Here is a 19,243-nt window from a genome sequence, read left to right as displayed (position 1 = left end):
CAGATCTTGACGTGATGTTTGGTTTGTGTTTCCTGTCTGAAAATCTCCCCTTCTAATATCCTGTAAAAGGAGATTACAGAACAGGAAAGAAATTCAGAACAATTGTAGTTTCTATGTAAGATTCTTTCCTCTCTTGTTCTTACAAAGCTACAAATCCCTGTACAACACACTCTCCCTCCTCCCTGTGCTGAAATCCAAACACATCGCACGTCTCAAGATTGTTTATCCTCCGCTCCCAGTTTACCACCACCAACTCTGGCTGGGTTCAGTTCTGCACATAGAAACATAGAAAATAGGCCATTCAGCCCTTCAAGCCTGCACCACCATTCAATAAGATCATGGCTGATCATTGCCTCAGTACCCCTTTCCTGCTTTCTCTCCATACCCGTTGATCCCTTGAGCCATATCGAACTCCCTCTTGAATATATCCAATGAACTGGCATCAACAACTCTGTGCGGTAGGGAATTCCACAGGTTAACAACTCTCTGAGTGAAGAAGTTTCTCCTCATCTCAGTCCTAAATGGCCTACCCCTTATCCTAAGACTGTTTCCCCTGGTTCTGGACTTCCCCAATATCGGGAACATTCTACCCGCATCTATCCTGTCCAGTCCCATCAGAATCTTATATGTTTCTATGAGATCGCCTCTCATCCTTCTAAACTCCAGTGTATAAAGACCCAGTTGATCCAGTCTCTCTTCATATGTCAGTCCAGCCATCCCGGGAAGCAGTATGGTGAACCTTCGCTTCACTCCCTCAATAGCAAGAACATCCTTCCTCAGATTAGGAGACCAAAACTGAACACAATATTCCAGGTGAGGCCTCACCAAGGCCCTGTACAACTGCAGTAAGACCTCCCTGCTCCTATACTCAAATCCTCTCGCTATGAAGGCCAACATACCAGTTGTCTTCTTCAGCGCCTGCTGTACCTGCATGCCAACTTTGAATGACTGATGAACCATGACACCCAGATCTCGTTGCACCTCCCCTTTTCCGAATCTGCTGCCATTCAGATAATATTCTGCCTTCGTGTTTTTTCCCCCAAAGTGGATAACCTCACATTTATCCACATTATACTGCATCTGCCATGCATTTGCCCACTCACCTAACCTGTCCAAGTCACCCTGCAGCCTCCTAGCATCCTCCTCACAGCTCACACCGCCACCCAGCTTAGTGTCATCTGCAAACTTGGAGATATTTCACTCAATTCCTTCATCTAAATCATTAATGTATATTGTAAATAGCTGGGGTCCCAGCACTGAGCCCTGCGGCACCCCACTAGTCACTGCCTGCCATTCTGAAAAGTAGCCGTTTATCCCGACTCTCTGCTTCCTGTCTGCCAACCAGTTCTCTATCCACGTCAGTATATTACCCCCAATACCGCGTGCTTTGATTTTGCACACCAATCTCTTGTGTGGAACCTTGTCAAAAGCCTTTTGAAAGTCCAAATACACCACATCCACTGGTTCTCCCTTGTCCACTCTGGTAGTTACATCCTCAAAAAATTCTAGAAGATTTGTCAAGCATGATTTCCCTTTCATAAATCCATGCTGACTTGGACCGATCCTGTCACTGCTTTCCAAATGCGCTGCTCTTTCATCTTTAATAATTGAATCCAACATTTTCCTCACTACTGATGTCAGGCTAACCAGTCTATAATTACCTGTTTTCTCTCTCCCTTTTTAAAAAGTGGTGTTACATTAGCTACCCTCCAGTCCATAGGAACTGATCCAGAGTCGATAGACTATTGGAAAATGATCACCAATGCATCCACTATTTCTAGGTCCACTTCCTTAAGTACTCTGGGATGCAGACTATCAGGCCCCGGGGATTTATCGGCCTTCAATCCCATCAATTTCCCTAACACAATTTCCTGCCTAATAAGGATATCCTTCAGTTCCTCCTTCTCACTAGACCCTCGGTCCCCGAGTACTTCCGGAAGGTTATTTGTGTCTTCCTTCGTGAAGACAGAACCAAAGTATTTGTTCAATTGGTCTGCCATTTCTTTGATCCCCATTATAAGTTCACCTGAATCCAATTGCAAGAGACCTACGTTTGTCTTAACTGATCTTTTTCTCTTAACATATCTATAGAAGCTTTTGCAGTCAGTTTTTATGTTCCCGGCAAGCTTCCTCTCATACTCTATTTTCCACCTTTTAATTAAACTCTTTGTCCTCCTCTGCTGAATTCTAAATTTCTCCCAGTCCTCAGGTTTGCTGCTTTTTCTGGCCAATTTATATGTCTCTTCCTTGGATTTAACACTATCCTTAATTTCCCTTGTTAGCCACGGTTGAGCCACCTTCCCCGTTTTATTTTTACTCCAGACAGGGATGTACAATTGTTGAGGTTCATCCATGTGATCTTTAAATGTTTGCCATTGCCTATCCACCGTCAACCATTTAAGTATCATTTGCCAGTCTATTCTAGCCAATTCATGCCTCAAACCATCGAAGTTAGCTCTCCTGAAGTTCAGAACCCTAGTTTCTGAATTAACTGTGTCACCCTCCATATTAATAAAGAATTCTACCATGTTATGGTCACTCTTCCCCAAGGGGCCTCGCACAACAAGATTGCTAATTAGTCCTTTCTCATTACACATCACCCAGTCTAGGATGGCCAGCTTCCTAGTTGGTTCCTTAACATATTGGTCCAGAAAACCATCCCTAATACACTCCAGGAAATCTTCATCCACCGCATTGCTACCAGTTCGGTTAGCCCAATCAATATGTAGATTTAAGTCACCCATCATAACTGCATGCATCCCTAATTTCTTGTTTGATGCTGTCCCCAACCTCACTACTAATGTTTGGTGATCTGTACACAACTCCCACTGGCGTTTTCTGCCCTTTGGTATTCCGTAGCTCCTCCCATACCGATTCCACATCATCCAGGCTAATGTCCTTTCTTACTATTGCATTAATTTCCTCTTTAACCAGCAATGCCACCCCGCCTCCTTTTCCTTTCTGTCTATCCTTCCTAAATGTTGAATACCCCTGGATGTTGAGTTCCCAGCCTTGGTCACCCTGGAGCCATGTCTCCGCGATGCCAATTACATCATAACCGTTAACTGCTACCTGCGCAGTTAATTCATCCACCTTATTCCGAATACTCCTCGCATTGAGGCACAGAGCCTTCAGGCTTGTCTTTCTAACACGCTTTGCCCCTTTAGAATTTTGCTGCAATGTGGCCCTTTTTGTTTTCTGCCTTAAGTTTCTCTGCCCTCCACTTTTACTTTTCTTCTTTCTATCTTTTGCTTCTGCCCCATTCTACTTCCCTCTGTCTCCCTGCATTAGTTCCCATCCCCCTGCCATATTAGTTTAACCCCTCCCCAACAGCACTAGCAAACACTCCCCCTAGGACATTGGTTCCGGTCCTGCCCAGGTGCAGACTGTCCAGTTTGTACTGGTCCCACCTCCCCCAGAACCGGTTCCAATGTCCCAGGAATTTGAATCCCTCCCTTCTGCACTACTCCTCAAGCCATGTATTCATCCGAGCTATCCTGCAATTTCTACTCTGACTAGCACATGGCACTGGTAGCAATCCTGAGATTACTACTTTTGAGGTACTACTTTTTAATTTATCTCCGAGCTCCCTAAATTCATCTCGTAGGACCTCATCCCATTTTTTACCTATATCGTTGGTACCTATATGCACCACAACAACTGGCTGTTCACCCTCCCTTCTCAGAATGCCCTGACCCGCTCCGAGACATCCTTGACCCTTGCGCCAGGGAGGCAACATACCATCCTGGAGTCTCGGTTGCGGCCACAGAAACGTCTATCTATTCCCCTTACAAATGAATCCCCTATCACTATCGCTCTCCCACTCTTTTTCCTGCCCTCCTGTGCAACAGAGCCACCCACGGTGCCATGAACTTGGCTGCTGCTGCCCTCCCCTGCTGAGTCATCCCCCCCCCCCCCCAACAGTACCCAAAGCGGTGTATCTGTTTTGCAGGGGGAGGACCACAGGAGACCCCTGCACTACCTTCCTTGCACTGCTCTTCCTGTTGGTCACCCATTCCCTATCTGGCTGTGTACCCTTTACCTGCGGTAAGACCAACTCACTAAACGTGCTATTCACGTCCACCTCAGCATCGTGGATGCTCCAGCGTGAATCCATCCGCAGCTCCAGTGCCGCAATGCAGTCTGTTAGGAGCTGCAGGCCGATGCACTTCCCGCGCACGTAGTCGTCAGGGGCACCAGAAGCGTCCCTGACTTCCCACATAGTACAGGAGGAGCATGTCACATGTCCGAGCTCTCCTGCCAACACTTAACCCTTAGATTAACTTAATTTGGCAACAACAATGCGAAAAGGTTACTTACTGATAAAGAAAAAGAAAAACTACTTACCAATCACTTACCCCCTCACCTTTCGATTTCTTTCTACTTCTTGTTTGCCTTCTCTCCTCGTTGCAGCTCCTCCTCGACATTGGGCCTTTTGTAGGCCTCCCCCGGACTCCCGCTGCTCGGACTCACTGGTTCCCCTCCCTCTCCTCCCCTGAAGGTGCTGACTCTGTCTGGGTTCAGTTCTACACTCACTGGTTCCCCTCCCTCTCCTGAAGGTGCTGACTCTGGCTGGGTTCAGTTCTACACTCACTGGTTCCCCTCCCTCTCCTCCCCTGAAGATGCTGACTCTGGCTGGGTTCAGTTCTACACTCACTGGTTCCCCTCCCTCTCCTCCCCTGAAGGTACTGACTCTGTCTGGGTTCAGTTCTACACTCACTGGTTCCCCTCCCTCTCCTCCCCTGAAGGTGCTGACTCTGTCTGGGTTCAGTTCTACACTCACTGGTTCCCCTCCCTCTCCTCCCCTGAGGGTACTGACTCTGTCTGGGTTCAGTTCTACACTCACTGGTTCCCCTCCCTCTCCTCCCCTGAAGGTGCTGACTCTGTCTGGGTTCAGTTCTACACTCACTGGTTCCCCTCCCTCTCCTCCCCTGAAGGTGCTGACTCTGTCTGGGTTCAGTTCTACACTCAGCGGTTCCTCTGCGCTCCGCTGATTCGTAATCAGCGCAAAATCTCATCTCCGCCTCTGTCCGTTATGAGCAGCCATACGGCTCTGATCAAAGTCACGTTGCGCATGCTCCATATACCGTCTGGCACTGCGTCTGTGCACTGGGCTCCTCCGCTGTGAATAGGACACATTCTCCCCATAGAGCATGCTGGGTAATAGCCCCACCATTGAAAGTCCCAGTTAGTGAATGGAGAATGATTTTCTGTGATCCAATTGAGAGAATATAAATCAATCACACCAAAACCCAAGTGCACAGACACTCTGCCATGGCTCAGCCCTGGATGTGATTAATAACAGAATCCAAACCCCTGCTGTCACATGTGAACTCACTGGTGTCTCAGCAGGTAGGTGAATTTCTTCCCACACACAGGATATTGAAACAGCCTCTCTCCAGCATCAGTGCGCTGATCGTGTATCAGCTGCTTTCAATTTTGAAAGCTTTTCTCACAGTCAGAGTATTTAAAGCAAGTTCTCAATGTGGACACTCTGGAGTGTAAACAGGTGGGACAATGGAGTGAATCCATCCCACACGTGAAGTATCTAACCGGTCTCAACGGTGTGGCTGCTGGTGTGTTAGTAAATGGGATGATCAATTGATTCCCTTTCCATATACAGAGCAGTGTATGATACTCTACATTACGATCATGCTATAGTGATAATAGTTAAGATGAACGAGCGAATCTCTTTCCACACTCAGCTGAGGAACGGCCTCTCTGTGATGTAACTGTATCGATCAGTTTCCACCTCAGACGGGCAACTGAATCCATTCCCACATTCCCCACATTTACAGTGTTGAGTCAGGTGGGTGCACGAGTCTCTCAGGCTACACGATTGGTTGAAGGTGGATCCACACACGACACGTGTCCTGTTTCTCCCCGCTGTTATTGGTGTTTTTTCCTTCTAGATCCGAAGGCCAATGATATTCAGGTCCCGATGGATCCGGTGAATCTGTTAGATGTTGACGCGAGTTTTCTATCTGCAAATCCTGCGCTTCGAATACCGTCAAATGGTGTTTACAAAGGTTGTTACTTTAAGTGCAGGATAGAAATGCAGAACAGACAATTCTAGTTTCTATGGAGATTTCTGTACCGTGCTGTCCCTCCAAAGCTGTAAATTCCCATTTCTAAATACAGATGGGGTCTAATGTAATATAAACAGAGACCAGGTCTAGTGTAATATAAACAGAGACAGGGTCTAGTGTAATATAAACAGAGACAGGGTCTAGTGTAATATAAACAGAGACAGGGTCTAGTGTAATATAAACAGAGACAGGGTCTAGTGTAATATAAACAGAGACAGGGTCTAGTGTAATATAAACAGAGACAGGGTCTAGTGTAATATAAACAGAGACCGGGTCTAGTGTAATATAAACAGAGACAGGGTCTAGTGTAATATATACAGAGACAGGGTCTAGTGTAATATATACAGAGACAGGGTCTAGTGTAATATATACAGAGACAGGGTCTAGTGTAATATAAACTGAGACAGGGTCTAGTGTAATATAAACTGAGACAGGGTCTCGTGTAATATAAACTGAGACAGGGTCTCGTGTAATATAAACAGAGACAGGGTCTCGTGTAATATAAACAGACAGGACCTAGTGCAACATAAACAGAGAAAGGGTCCAATCTAATAGCAATAGAGATCGGGTTTAGTGCAGTCATGAGACAATATCTAGTGTAGTAATAACTGAGACAGGGTTCAATCTAATAGCAACAGAGACAGGGTCTAGTGCAGTCGTAACTGAGCCAGGGTCTAGTGTAATATAAACAAAATATTGATTGAAAAGTGAAAACGCAAAAGATTAGAGTGTAATTAAAGCACATGGTATTGGGGTTAATGTACTGACGTGGATAGAGAAATGGATGGCAGACAGGAAGCAGAGAGTCGGGATAAATGTGTTCTTTTCAGAATGGCAGGCAGTGACTAGTGGGGTGCCGCAGGGCTCAGTGCTGGGACCCCAGCTATTTACAATATACATTAATGATTTAGACAAAGGAATTGAATATAATATCTCTAAGTTTGCAGATGACACTAAGCTGGGTGGCGAGCTGTGAGGGGGATGCTAAGAGACTGCAGAGTGACTTGGACAGATTAGGTGAGTGAGCAAATGCATGGCAGATGCAGTATAATGTGGATAAATGTGAGGTTATCCACTTCGGTGGCAAAAACAGGAAGGCAGATTATTATCTGAATGGTGACAGATTAATAAAAGGGGAGTTGCAACGAGACCTGGGTCTGCATGCCTACCTTCAATCAGTCATTGAAGGTAGGCATGCAGGTACAGCAGGCAGTAAAGAAAGCAAATGGCATGCTGGCCTTCATAGCGAGGGGATTTGAGTATAGGAGCAGGGAGATCTTACTGCAGTTGTACAGGGCCTTGGTGAGACCACACCTTGAGTATTGTGTACAGTTTTGGTCTCCTTTGGAAGGACGTGCTTGCTATTGAGGGAGTGCAGCGAAGGTTCACCAGACTGATTCCCGGGATGGTAGGACTCACATATGAGGAAAGACTGGATCAGCTATGCTTATAGTCACTAGAATTTAGAAGAATGAGAGGGGATCTCATAGAAACATATAAAATTCTGATGGGATTGGATAGGTTAGATGCAGGAAGAATGTTCCCGATGTTGGGAAAGTCCAGAACCAAGGGACATAGTCTAAGGATAAGGGGTAAGCCATATAGGACCGAGATGAGGAGAAACTTTTTTACCCAGAGAATTGTGAACCTGTGGAATTCTCTGCCACAAAAAGTTGTTGAGGCCAATTCGTTGGACATATTCAAAAGGGTGTTAGATGTGGCCCTGACGGCTAAAGGGATCGGGATATGGAGAGAAGGCAGGAGTGGGGTACTGAGATTGCATGATCAGCCATGATCGTATTGAATGGTGGTACAGGCTCGAAGGGCCGAATGGCCTACTCCTGCACCTATTTTCTATGTTTCTATGAGCTAAAACTAGCAAAAAATATAAACAGATTGTAAGAGCTTCTACAAATATGCAAAAAAGAGTGTAACAAAATGTTGGTCCCTTAGTGGCTGAGACAGGAGAAATTATTTTCGGGAATAAGGAAATGGCAGAACTGTTAAACAAATATTTTGTATCTGTCTTCACAGTTGCAGACATACAAAACATACCGAAAATGGTGGGGCACCAAGGGTCGAATGAGGGTCAGGAACTTAATGTCAATTAATATAAGTAGAGAAACTAATGGGACTCAAAGCCGACAAATCCCCTGGACCTGATGGCCTGCAGCCTAGAGTTCTAAAAGAGGTGGCTTCAGAGATAGTGGATGCATTGGTTTTGATCCTCCAAAATTCCCCAGATTCTAAAACACTCCCAGCGGATTGGAAGGTAGCAAATGTAACAACACTATTCAAGAGAGGGAGAGAGAAAACAGGGAACTACAGGCCAGTTAGCCTGACATCAGTCGTCGGGAAAATAATGGAATCCATTGTTAAGGAAGTGGTATCAGGGCACTTTGAAAATCATAACATGATTTGGCAGAGTCAACATGGTTTTATGAAATGGAAATTGTGCTTGACACATTTATTAGAGTTTTTTTAGAGAATGTAACTGGCAGAGTAGATAAAGGGGAACCGTGCTTGTATTATATTTAGATTTCCAAAAGGCATTTGATAAGCTGTCACATAAAAGGTTATTAAACAAGATACGGGCTCGTGGGATTGGAGGTAATATATTAGCATGGATAGAGGATTGGTTAAAGGACAGAAAAGAGAGAGTCGGGATAAACGGGTCTTTTTCAGGTTGGCAGTCTGTACCTAATGGGGTGCCGCAAGAACCAGTACTGGGCCTCAGCTATTTACAATCTAAATTAAAGACCTAGATGAAGGGACCAAGTAATGTATCCAAGCATAGCGAGGTGGGACAGTAAGCTGTGAGGAGAAGACAGAGAGTCTGCAAAGTGATATAGATAGACTAAATGGATGGGCAGTAAGGTGGCAGATGGAGTATAATGTAGGAAATTGTGAGGTTATTCACTTTGGTAGGAAGAATAGAAAAACAGAGTATCTTTTAAATGGTGAGAAACTTTTAAATGTTGATGTTCAGAAAGATTTGGGTGTCCTTCTGCGAGAAACACAGAATGCTAGCATGCAGGTATAGCAAGTAATTAGGAAGGCAAATGGCATGTAATACAAACAGAGACAGGGTGTACTGTAATATAAACAAAGACAGGGTCTTGTATATTATAAGCGTACTAATGATATAATTTTATATTGAGTTTGAAAGTGATTTAGTTAAATCCGAAACTAGGGATTTAAATCTAAACAAAGCAAACTACGTTTGAGGGGCAAGTTGGCTGAGATAGATTGGGAAACTATATTAAAAGTATAGCCGTAGACAAGTAATGGCTAGCATTTAAAGAATGAATACATAATTTACAACAAATATACATTCCTTTAAGGCACAATATAGGGCCCTGGTGAGACCACACCTGGAGTATTGTGTACAGTTTTGGTCTCTTTACATAAGGAAGGATATACTTGCCACAGAGGGAGTGCAATGAAGGTTCACCAGACTGATTCCTGGAACGGGGGGAGTGTTCTATGAGGATACATTGAGTAGACTAGGCTGAGAAGAATGAGAGGCGATCTCATTTAAACATACAAAATACTTATAAGGCTTAACAGGGTAGATGCAGGGAGGATGTTTCCTCTAGATGGGAAGTCTAGAACAAGGGATCATTGTTTCAGAATAAGGTGTCGGCCATTTAGAACGGAGATGAGGAGAAACTTCTTCACTCAGGAGTTGTGAATCTTTGGAATTCTCTACCTCAGAGGGCTGTGGAAGCTTAGACATTTGAGTATATTCAAGCCTGAGATCGATAGATGTTTGGATATTAAGGGAATCAAGTGATATGGGGATAAGAACATAAGAAATAGGAGTAGGTCATGAGTGACCACAGTATGGTTGAATTTGTAATACAGATTGAGGGTGAGGAAGTAGTGTCTCAAACGAGCGTACTATGTTTAAACAAAGGGGACTACAGTGGGATGAGGGCAGAGTTGGCTAAAGTAGACTGGAAACACAGACTAAACGGTGGCACAATTGAGGAACAGTGGAGGACTTTTAAGGAGCTCTTTCATAGTGCGCAACAAAAATATATTCCAGTGAAAAAGGGCGGTAAGAGAAGAGATAACCAGCCGTGGATAACCAAGGAAATAAAGGAGAGTATCAAATTAAAAACCAATGTGTATAAGGTGGCCAAGGTTAGTGGGAAACTAGAAGATTGGGAAAATTTTAAACGACAGCAAAGAATGAAGAAAGGAAAGATAGATTACGAAAGTAAACTTGCGCATAACATAAAAACAGATAGTAAAAGCTTTTACCGATATATGAAATGGAAAAGAGTGACTAAAGTAAATGTTGGTCCCTTAGAAGATGAGAAGGGGGATTTAATAATGGGAAATGTGGACATGGCTGAGACCTCAAACAATTATTTTGCTTCGGTCTTCACAGTGGAAGACACAAAAACCATGCCAAAAATTGCTGGTCACAGGAATGTGGGAAGGGAGGACCTTGAGACAATCACTATCACTAGGGGGTAGTGCTGGACAGGCTAATTTCTGCAGTAATGTTCTCATTATCCCTAAACTACCCTGCCTACTGTTAATTATATTATTTCTTATAGTTTCACAATTATAGGTATAAACATTCCACATTAAAATCTAATTTATTCTATTACTCACTGCGATTGTGCTTATATTGGGCCTGAAATCCCGGCCTCCTTGGGTCCGTATGGAGCCGAAAACTGGCTTTTACGACCTGTCAAGTTTTAGCTTGACAGATCTTCCGCATCTTCGGGAGAAGAACATTCGCATGGGCGAGATTGCGCTATTTGCCCATCTCTTGCCCAGCGAATGTCCTTCAAACTCTTGCGCCTGGTAAAAGCAGGTGCATAATCTACTTTTACCAGTGTAGGAGTTTTAAAACATAAAAAACATAAAAATAACATTTAAAAACACATTATGTTAAAAACCCTGTCCACAAAGGTAAGTTTATTTTAAACCCTAATTACAACACTTTTAAGAAAAAAAAAATTGTTTGGATTTTTTTTCCTAACACATTTCATTAACTTTAATTTAAATTAATGTTAAATATGTGAGGTGCTTTAAATATGTGGGGTTTCTCATCCATAATAATGAGAACTCCTACTTACGGAGTTCCCATTATTATGAATGAGAATACTGTACCTTGATTGGCTGTCCAGTGCCATGTGACTCCAGCTTCTCCCTCCACATCCCCAAGACGTGAACGTGCTGTGAAGCGTGGGAAGAGAAGACCTCAGACCGGGATCCCTGGAATGTGGAGGAGCAACAGGTAGGTGTGGATCTTTTTGCTTATTTACAGGCGAATGCCCACGGGAAGACCAGAACCGGGATTTCAGGCCCATTATTGCGTTTAATAACAGTCAAACCCTGTTCTTTCCCCTAATCTGATTCGAGTTTCTAACTAGCCGATTCTGTGGAATGGATTGTCCTATCAGTGTTGCCATGGGTCTGCTAATACCCAAGGTCAGACCAGACAAAGTGCGTTGAGTGGTGGGCCCAGCACTGAAAGTGAAACCAAACCAAAGGGAACAAATAAAAATCCAATCCATGGGAACAGGGAGCGGGAAGAAACCACAACCGGCCCAAAAGTGGGACTAATCACCCAAAAGGTCGCTCTAGACTGTTAGAAACTCCTCCTGGTGACTGTGAGCCTGCACGACTTGGCATCACTCCAGTGTTTAACGTCACAGACTGATGGCCTCACACCCAGGGGTCAATGTGTTAGAATTCCAGGGGCAGTGAGAACACGCCTGGAAATATTCCAGAGAACATAAGAAATAGGAGCGGGAGTAGGCCATTTGGCCCCTCGAGCCTGCTCCGCCATTCAATAAGATCATGGCTGATCTGATCCTGGCCTCAACTCCACTTCTCTGCCCGCTCCCCATAACCCTTGACTCCCTACTCATTCAAAAATCTGTTTAGCTCCACATTAAATATATTCAAAGACCCATTCTCCACAGCTCTCTGGGGCAGAGAATTCCAAAGATTCACAACCCTCAGAGAGAAGAAATTCCTCCTAATTTCTGCTTTAAATGGGCGACCCCTTATTCTGAAACTATGCCGCCTGGTTATAGATTCCCCCATGAGGGGAAACATCCTCTCTGCATCTACCCTGTCAGGAGCAGTGAAAGCCCACTGGGCCCCAGCATTTGCTCATTGCAAAACCCCAGGAAAGGGAACAGTCAGCTCTGAAGCCGGTTTGTTGCTCCTTCTGCCCAGCACTGCCTCCACCCCCGGCACACGGAGGGGGAATTTCAGCCTCAGTTTTACAGATTTCATTTACAGGCTGGTGAGAGGAGTAGTTCATACTGACACTGAGCTGTGTGATTGGGTCAGTCTGTATATCACTGACAGGCTCTTTTAAATTTGAGTGGTCATGTATTCGAATTCCTCATAACTCTAATGGCGGATATAAAAGAGAGATCTGTGTTCAAATCAAAGAGTCTCCTTGGAGATTCTCAGAGAAAGAACTGGTCAGCTTGAAACTCTGAAAAGGAGAATTTTTTTTCGAAGTTTCCAATCAACAGTTTTTGACCGATATCGATTCCCAGAGGGACAGAGAATTCTACAATAAGAAGGAACTGGTCACGATTTGAAAAGGTATTAAAGGATTCGAGGGGCTCTTACATTTGGGATCTTTATTTTGTTCACTCGGGGAGTTAGACAACAGACTTCCTGCTGTGAATAAGGAATTGGATTATTGGGCCGTGATGTATTTATTTGTTCATATTTTGTTAAATACATTTGCTGAGTGGATTTAATTTCAAGATGAGATTTACAGGCGTGATGCTCTATTCACACATCGAAGGTGGAAGAGATGCTGTGGGGCACACGCTAAGTCCAGTAGCTAAAAGTGATTAACAAACTGGATTTTGTGTTTAGTGATCTCGGGCATGTTACTGATACCTTACCTGATCCCAAGGCTAGGAGAGGCACGCTGGAAGGTATGGGGAGCTGGGACTTGTCCCTGAGAGTAACCGAAGGTCTGAGACTGAAATAGTCGAGAATTAGAAAGGAGGAAAGGCCCCAAAATGGAGCAGTCGGTAACAGAACATCAATTAGTCTCCTCTTACCTTGGAGCATTAAATATCTACAGACTCTAATATTTGAAATATCAAAATATTAAACAACAGCCCAGTTACAGGATTATCAGCAGAAACAAACCCCAGCTGTCAGAACGAACACGATTCAGTCGAGATGTGATTAACAGCAGAATCCAACCCTTGCAGTCACTTGTGAACTCGCTGGTGTCTCAGCAGGTGGGATAACGGAGTGAATCCCTTCCCACACTCAGGGCAGGTGAACGGTCTCTCCCCGGTGTGACTGCGTCGATGAATTTCCAGCTCAGACGGGGCACTGAATCCCTTCCCACAGTCCCCACATTTCCACGGTTTCTCCGTGGTGCCGGTGGCCTTGTGACTCTCCAGGTTGGACGATCAGTTGAAGCCTGGTGCACACACAACACGTTTACAGTTTCTCCCCGCTGTGAATGGTGCGATGTTTTTTCAGGCTGTGTAACTGGTTAAAGCTCTTTCCACAGTCAGTGCACTAGAACACTCACTCGGGTGTGTGTGTGTCTCGGTGCTTTTCCAGTCACACCGATTTGTGAAATCTTTTCCCAAAGACAGAACAAACAAATAATTCTCCTGCCACATGCAAAGGCCGATGATATTCAGGTCCTGAGGAATCAAGATATTCTGACAGTTCTTGACGTGATGTTTGGTTTCTGGTTCCAGTCTGCAAATCCTCCCCTTCAAATACCCTGTAAAAGGAGATTACAGAACTCATCACTACGTACAGAACAGAAATTCAGAACAGACAATTCTAGTTTCTATGGAACATTCTTTCCTCTCTTGTTCCCCCAAAGCTCTAAATCCCCGTCCCACACCCTCCCTCCTCCCTGTGCTGAAAGCCAAACACATCGCATGTCTCAAGACATTTCATCCTCTTCTCCCAGTTTTCACCACCAACTCTGGCTGGGTTCAGTTCTCCACTCACTGGTTCCCCTCCCTCTCCTCCCCTGAAGGTGCTGACTCTGGCTGGGTTCAGTTCTACACTCACTGGTTCCCCTCCCTCTCCTCCCCTGAAGGTACTGACTCTGGCGGGGTTCAGTTCTACACTCACTGGTTCCCCTCCCTCTCCTCCCCTGAAGGTGCTGACTCTGGCTGGATTCAGTTCTACATTCACTGGTTCCCCTCCCTCTCCTCCCCTGAAGGTGCTGACTCTGGCTGGGTTCAGTTCTACACTCACTGGTTCCCCTCCCTCTCCTCCCCTGAGGGTACTGACTCTGGCTGGGTTCAGTTCTACACTCACTGGTTCCCCTCCCTCTCCTCCCCTGAAGGTGCTGACTCTGGCGGGGTTCAGTTCTATACTCACTGGTTCCCCTCCCTCTCCTCCCCTGAAGGTACTGACTCTGGCTGGGTTCAGTTCTACACTCACTGGTTCCCCTCCCTCTCCTCCCCTGAAGGTGCTGACTCTGGCTGGGTTCAGTTCTACACTCACTGGTTCTCCTCCCCTGAAGGTACTGACTCTGGCTGGGTTCAGTTCTACACTCACTGGTTCCCCTCCCTCTCCTCCCCTGAAGGTGCTGACTCTGGCTGGGTTCAGTTCTACACTCACTGGTTCTCCTCCCCTGAGTGTACTGACTCTGGCTGGGTTCAGTTCTATACTCACTGGTAACCTGAAATAAAACAGAAAATAATGGAAATGCTCAGGCAACATCTGTAGAGATAGAAACAGAGTTAACGTATCAGGTCACTTTCCTTGCATCAGAACTGGAAAATAGGAGCAGGGGTCGGCCCTCCGGCCCCTCGAGCCTGCTCCGCCATTCAATAAGATCATGGCTGATCATCGACCTGAACTCCACTTTCCCCCCCCATCTCCTTATCTCTTGATTCCCCTAAACTCCAAAAATCTATCTATCTCAGTCTTGAATATAAGTTTTCAATAAGTGGAGAGGCAGGGAAAGAAGGGAGGAAAGACAGGAGTGATTAAATGACAAATGGGATGATGGAACAAGATAAAAGGAGATGGTAATGGGACAAGAAACAAAAGATGGGTCTGGAGAAGGTGTAAATGGCAATAGGAGAATCATTCCCAACAGCTGCTGTACTAAACAATGGGAGCGGTGGTTATGAAGTGAAATTGTGGAACTCAGTGTTGAGTCTGGAAGGTGAAATGCTGTGCCTCGAGCTTTATTAGAACAGTGGAGGAGGCCGAGGACAGAGAGGTCAGAGTGGGAGTGGTCCGGAGAATTTCAATGACAAGTGACTGGAAACTCAGAGTCACGCTTGTGCCTGAACGGAGATGTTCCGCGATGCGATCACCCAATCTGTGTTTGGTCTCTCCAATGTAGAGGACACCGCATCGTGAGCAGTGAATACAGTATACTAAAATCAAAGCAGTACAATAAATCGCTGTTTCACCTGGAAGGAGTGTCTGGGGCCCTGGACGATGGGAATTGAGGTGGTGAAAGGGCAGGTGTTGTATTTCCTATTTTAATGTAAGAAATGCGGCAGTTAATTTGTGCACAGAAAGCTCCCACAAACAGATAATGTATTTTAGTAATGTTGATTGAGGGATATATATTGGCCAGGACGCCGAGGTAACTCCCCTGTTCTTCTTCAATATAGTACCATGGGATCTTTTAAATCCACCCAAGTTGCAGCCGGGTCCTCGGTTTAACGTCTCATCACAAAAGACGACATCTGACCGTGCAGTGCTCCCTCAGTGCTGCACTGGAGTGTCAGCCTGGACTTTTGTGCTCAAGTCTCTGGAGTGGGACTTGAGCAGTTCGGAGCACAAGGGGATCTATATCTGGGCCCTTGTGTTACAATTCGGTGGGCTATAAACCGTCTCCCCGGCACTTACCAGCGCCTTCAGGAGAGATGCTGAGAAAGCCCGTGTGTGCAGAGTGAGAATAAAATCAATGAGTCACTGATTTTCTCTCCCGGTCACTGGGACCCTGAAGCCCCGCCCACTCTTTACAAATATGGACAAAGAAGTTCATTTGAACCATCCCATTATATAACTATATTACATAAAATTATACAGAAAATAACTGATTTCTTATCATTTTTTTGATCCGATTTCATTAAAATCCTCCACACATATTGCATTTGACAGGGGACGAGAGGGAAACCAGTCTCCATTTCTCCCTCACTTACAGACGCTCCCTGACCAATCACCAATTCTCCTTCATTTACAGACGCTCCCTGACCAATCACCAATTCTCCTTCATTTACAGACGCTCCCTGACGCGTCGCTGCTTTGTGGAGCTTTGTGTTGTGGCTTTAAACAGATGAACCCTGTGGGGGGGAGCAAACATTGCAAGGTTTGGTAGTGAAATGGATCCATTCAGGACACACAGCAGGAATTATTTCAGGAAGTAACACCGTGCAGTGAGAAAGGAAATGCAAGGGATGTTGTGTAGATGGATTGTCAAAAGGTTTTGATAAGGTGCCGGACAGGAGGCTTGTTGATCAAATTAAGTCTCACGGTGTTAAAGGGAGTGGGGCAGTGTGGAGAGGAAGTTGGGTAAAGGGCAGAAAACAGAGAGTAGCGGTTAATGGAGGTTCTTCAGATGTAAACAGTGGTGTCCCCAGGGTCAGTGTTGGGACCATTGCTCTGCTCAATGTAGAGAAATGATCTGGGCTTGGGTATATGGGGCACACGATCAAAATCTCCAGGGAACGCCAAAAATGGGGAGCGTGGGGAACTGTGAAGAGGACTGTAAGTGAGTTCAGTCTGAATGCACAGGTTTGTAAATGGGGTGGGTAGGTGTCAGATGAAATGTAACGGAGAGAAATGTGAGGTGATACATTTTGGGACAAAGAAATGTTAGGAAAAGTACATTAAATGGTAAAAATGTAAAAGCAGTAGAGAAGAAGAATAGGAAAAGGGTGTTAGATTCTAGCTAATACCTTGTCCTGTTAATTAGCAAGTCCTGTGTCAGAAACGAATACCTCAGGAAATATAGGATGAGCAGATTCTCTGTCCTCCACCGTACCTTATACTGATCCATCAATCAGAGTAAAGATGCAAATCCCACGTGTCCACACTAACTGACACCAGGTCAGCCCGCTGGATGGAACCTCGGGGGCCCTGAGCTTGATCTCCGGTGTCTCCAGTCCCCACTGCCCCCTTACATCAGTCTCCCCTCACTTTTATACCCTGCACTGATCCACCTCTGGCACCGGACTCTTCTTTGTCTTCTCTGCTGGGTTTGGGCAGGAAGTGAGGAAAAGACAGCTGGAACTTCTCTAATCTGTGATTTACACGGTCACTTTCCCTGGTTCCCAGCACTTACTTTTCTTCAGTAATTTTCTCATTATCCCTAAACTCCCCTGCCTGCTGTTAGTTGTTATTTCTTATAGTTTCACAATTATAGATATAAACATCACACATTATAATCTAATCTATTGCGTTACTCACTCTGGTTTAAGCTTACATTGTGGATACTAACAGATAAACCCTGTTCTTTCCCCTGATCTGATTATACAGATTCCAACAGTGGGTTCAGTGAATGGAATGTCTTATCAGGGGGATCAAGGGGTATGGCGAGAAAGCAGGAATAGGGTACTGAAGTTGCATGTTCAGCCATGAACTCATTGAATGGCGGTGCAGGCTCGAGGGGCCGAATGGCCTACTCCTGCACCTATTTTCTATGTTTTTATGTTTCTATGTTTGCCACGGCGACCTGTGTGCAGTGAATCGATTGTTTGAGTTTCTAACTCAGACTAAACTTCTCTTTCACACTATACATATATCAGCCAGTTTAAGTCATAGAATCATAGAAATTTACAGCACGGAAGGAAGCCATTTCGGCCCATTGTGTCCATGCCGGCCGACCAAGAGTTATCCAGCCTAATCCCACCTTCCAGCTCTAGGTCCGTAGTCCTGCAGATTACGGCACTTCAAGTGCACATCCAAGTATTTTTAATTGTGGTAAGGGTTTGTGCCTCTATCACCTTTTCAGGTAGTGAGTTCCAGACTCCCACCACCCTTTGGGTAAATAAATTTCCTCTCATGTCTCCTCTATACCTCCATCCAATTACTTTAAATCTCAGCCCCATGCTTGTTGAATCCTCTGCCAAGGGAAACAGGTCTTTCCTATCCACTCTATCCAGGCCCCTCATAATCTTATACACTGCAATCAGGTCTCCCCTCAGCCTCCTCTGTTCCAAAGAAAATAGACCTAGACTATCCAATCTTTCCACATAGCCAAAGTTCTACAGACCAGGCAACATTCTTGTAAATCTCCTCTGCATCCTTTCCAGTGCAATCACATCTTTCCTGTAATGTGGTGACCAGAACTGCACACAGTGCTCCCTGCGGCCTAACCAGTGTTTTATACATAAGAACATAAGAATTAGGAACAGGAGTAGGCCATCTAGCCCTTCGAGCCTGCTCCGCCATTCAACAAGATCATGGCTGATCTGGCCGTGGACTCAGCTCCACTTACCCGCCCGCTCCCCATAACCCTTAATTCCCTTATTGGTTAAAAATCTATCGATCTGTGACTTGAATACATTCAATGAGCTAGCCTCAACTGCTTCCTTGGGCAGAGAATTCCACAGATTCACAACCCTCTGGGAGAAGAAATTCCTTCTCAACTCGGGTTTAAATTGGCTCCCCCGTATTTTGAGGCTGTGCCCCCTAGTTCTAGTCTCCCCGACCAGTGGAAACAACCTCTCTGCCTCTATCTTGTCTATCCCTTTCATTATTTTAAATGTTTCTATAAGATCACCCTGTTGATACTGGATTCTTTTCCCTTCAATCTGTTTCAGCGAATTCACTAACACACGAACACTTTTAGTCTTAGCAACATAAGACCTTTATTAGAGAATCTCCCGGCCGGGACCTGTTAAGATAAAGGGGAACACACTCGAGTCGAGCCTGTCCACCTCTGTCCTGACAAGCTACGTAACAGTTCAAAAGCTCAACACTTATACATTGTTACAGCAGAACACATTTGAGTGACACTCAGTTTATACAATCATTGGTCGATTTCCCCCATAGCATACCCAATTGCAGGCTAACAACTCTCCAAATAGGGCGGGCTCCAGGGATGTGTTTATTGTTTCGATTTTCATAGCATTTCCCTATTTCATGGCTGGATATAGCAGCCTCATGTCTGACTTTGCTTTTCGCGTAACTCGTGT

General features: G+C 45.1%; 2 pseudogenes; one reads left to right on the top strand and one right to left on the bottom strand.

The window, feature by feature from the left end:
- The window catches only part of LOC139256522 (zinc finger protein 850-like), a 511,041-nt pseudogene that overhangs the window by 401,554 nt on the left and 90,244 nt on the right, over positions 1–19,243 (top strand).
- The window catches only part of LOC139260437 (zinc finger protein 850-like), a 38,484-nt pseudogene continuing 25,624 nt past the window's right edge, over positions 6,384–19,243 (bottom strand).

This window comes from Pristiophorus japonicus, chromosome 3, assembly GCF_044704955.1.
Source record: "Pristiophorus japonicus isolate sPriJap1 chromosome 3, sPriJap1.hap1, whole genome shotgun sequence".
Classification (NCBI taxonomy): Eukaryota; Metazoa; Chordata; class Chondrichthyes; family Pristiophoridae; genus Pristiophorus; species Pristiophorus japonicus.
Note: the sequence above shows the minus strand (reverse complement) of the source record. Positions and strands in the feature narration are given on the sequence as shown.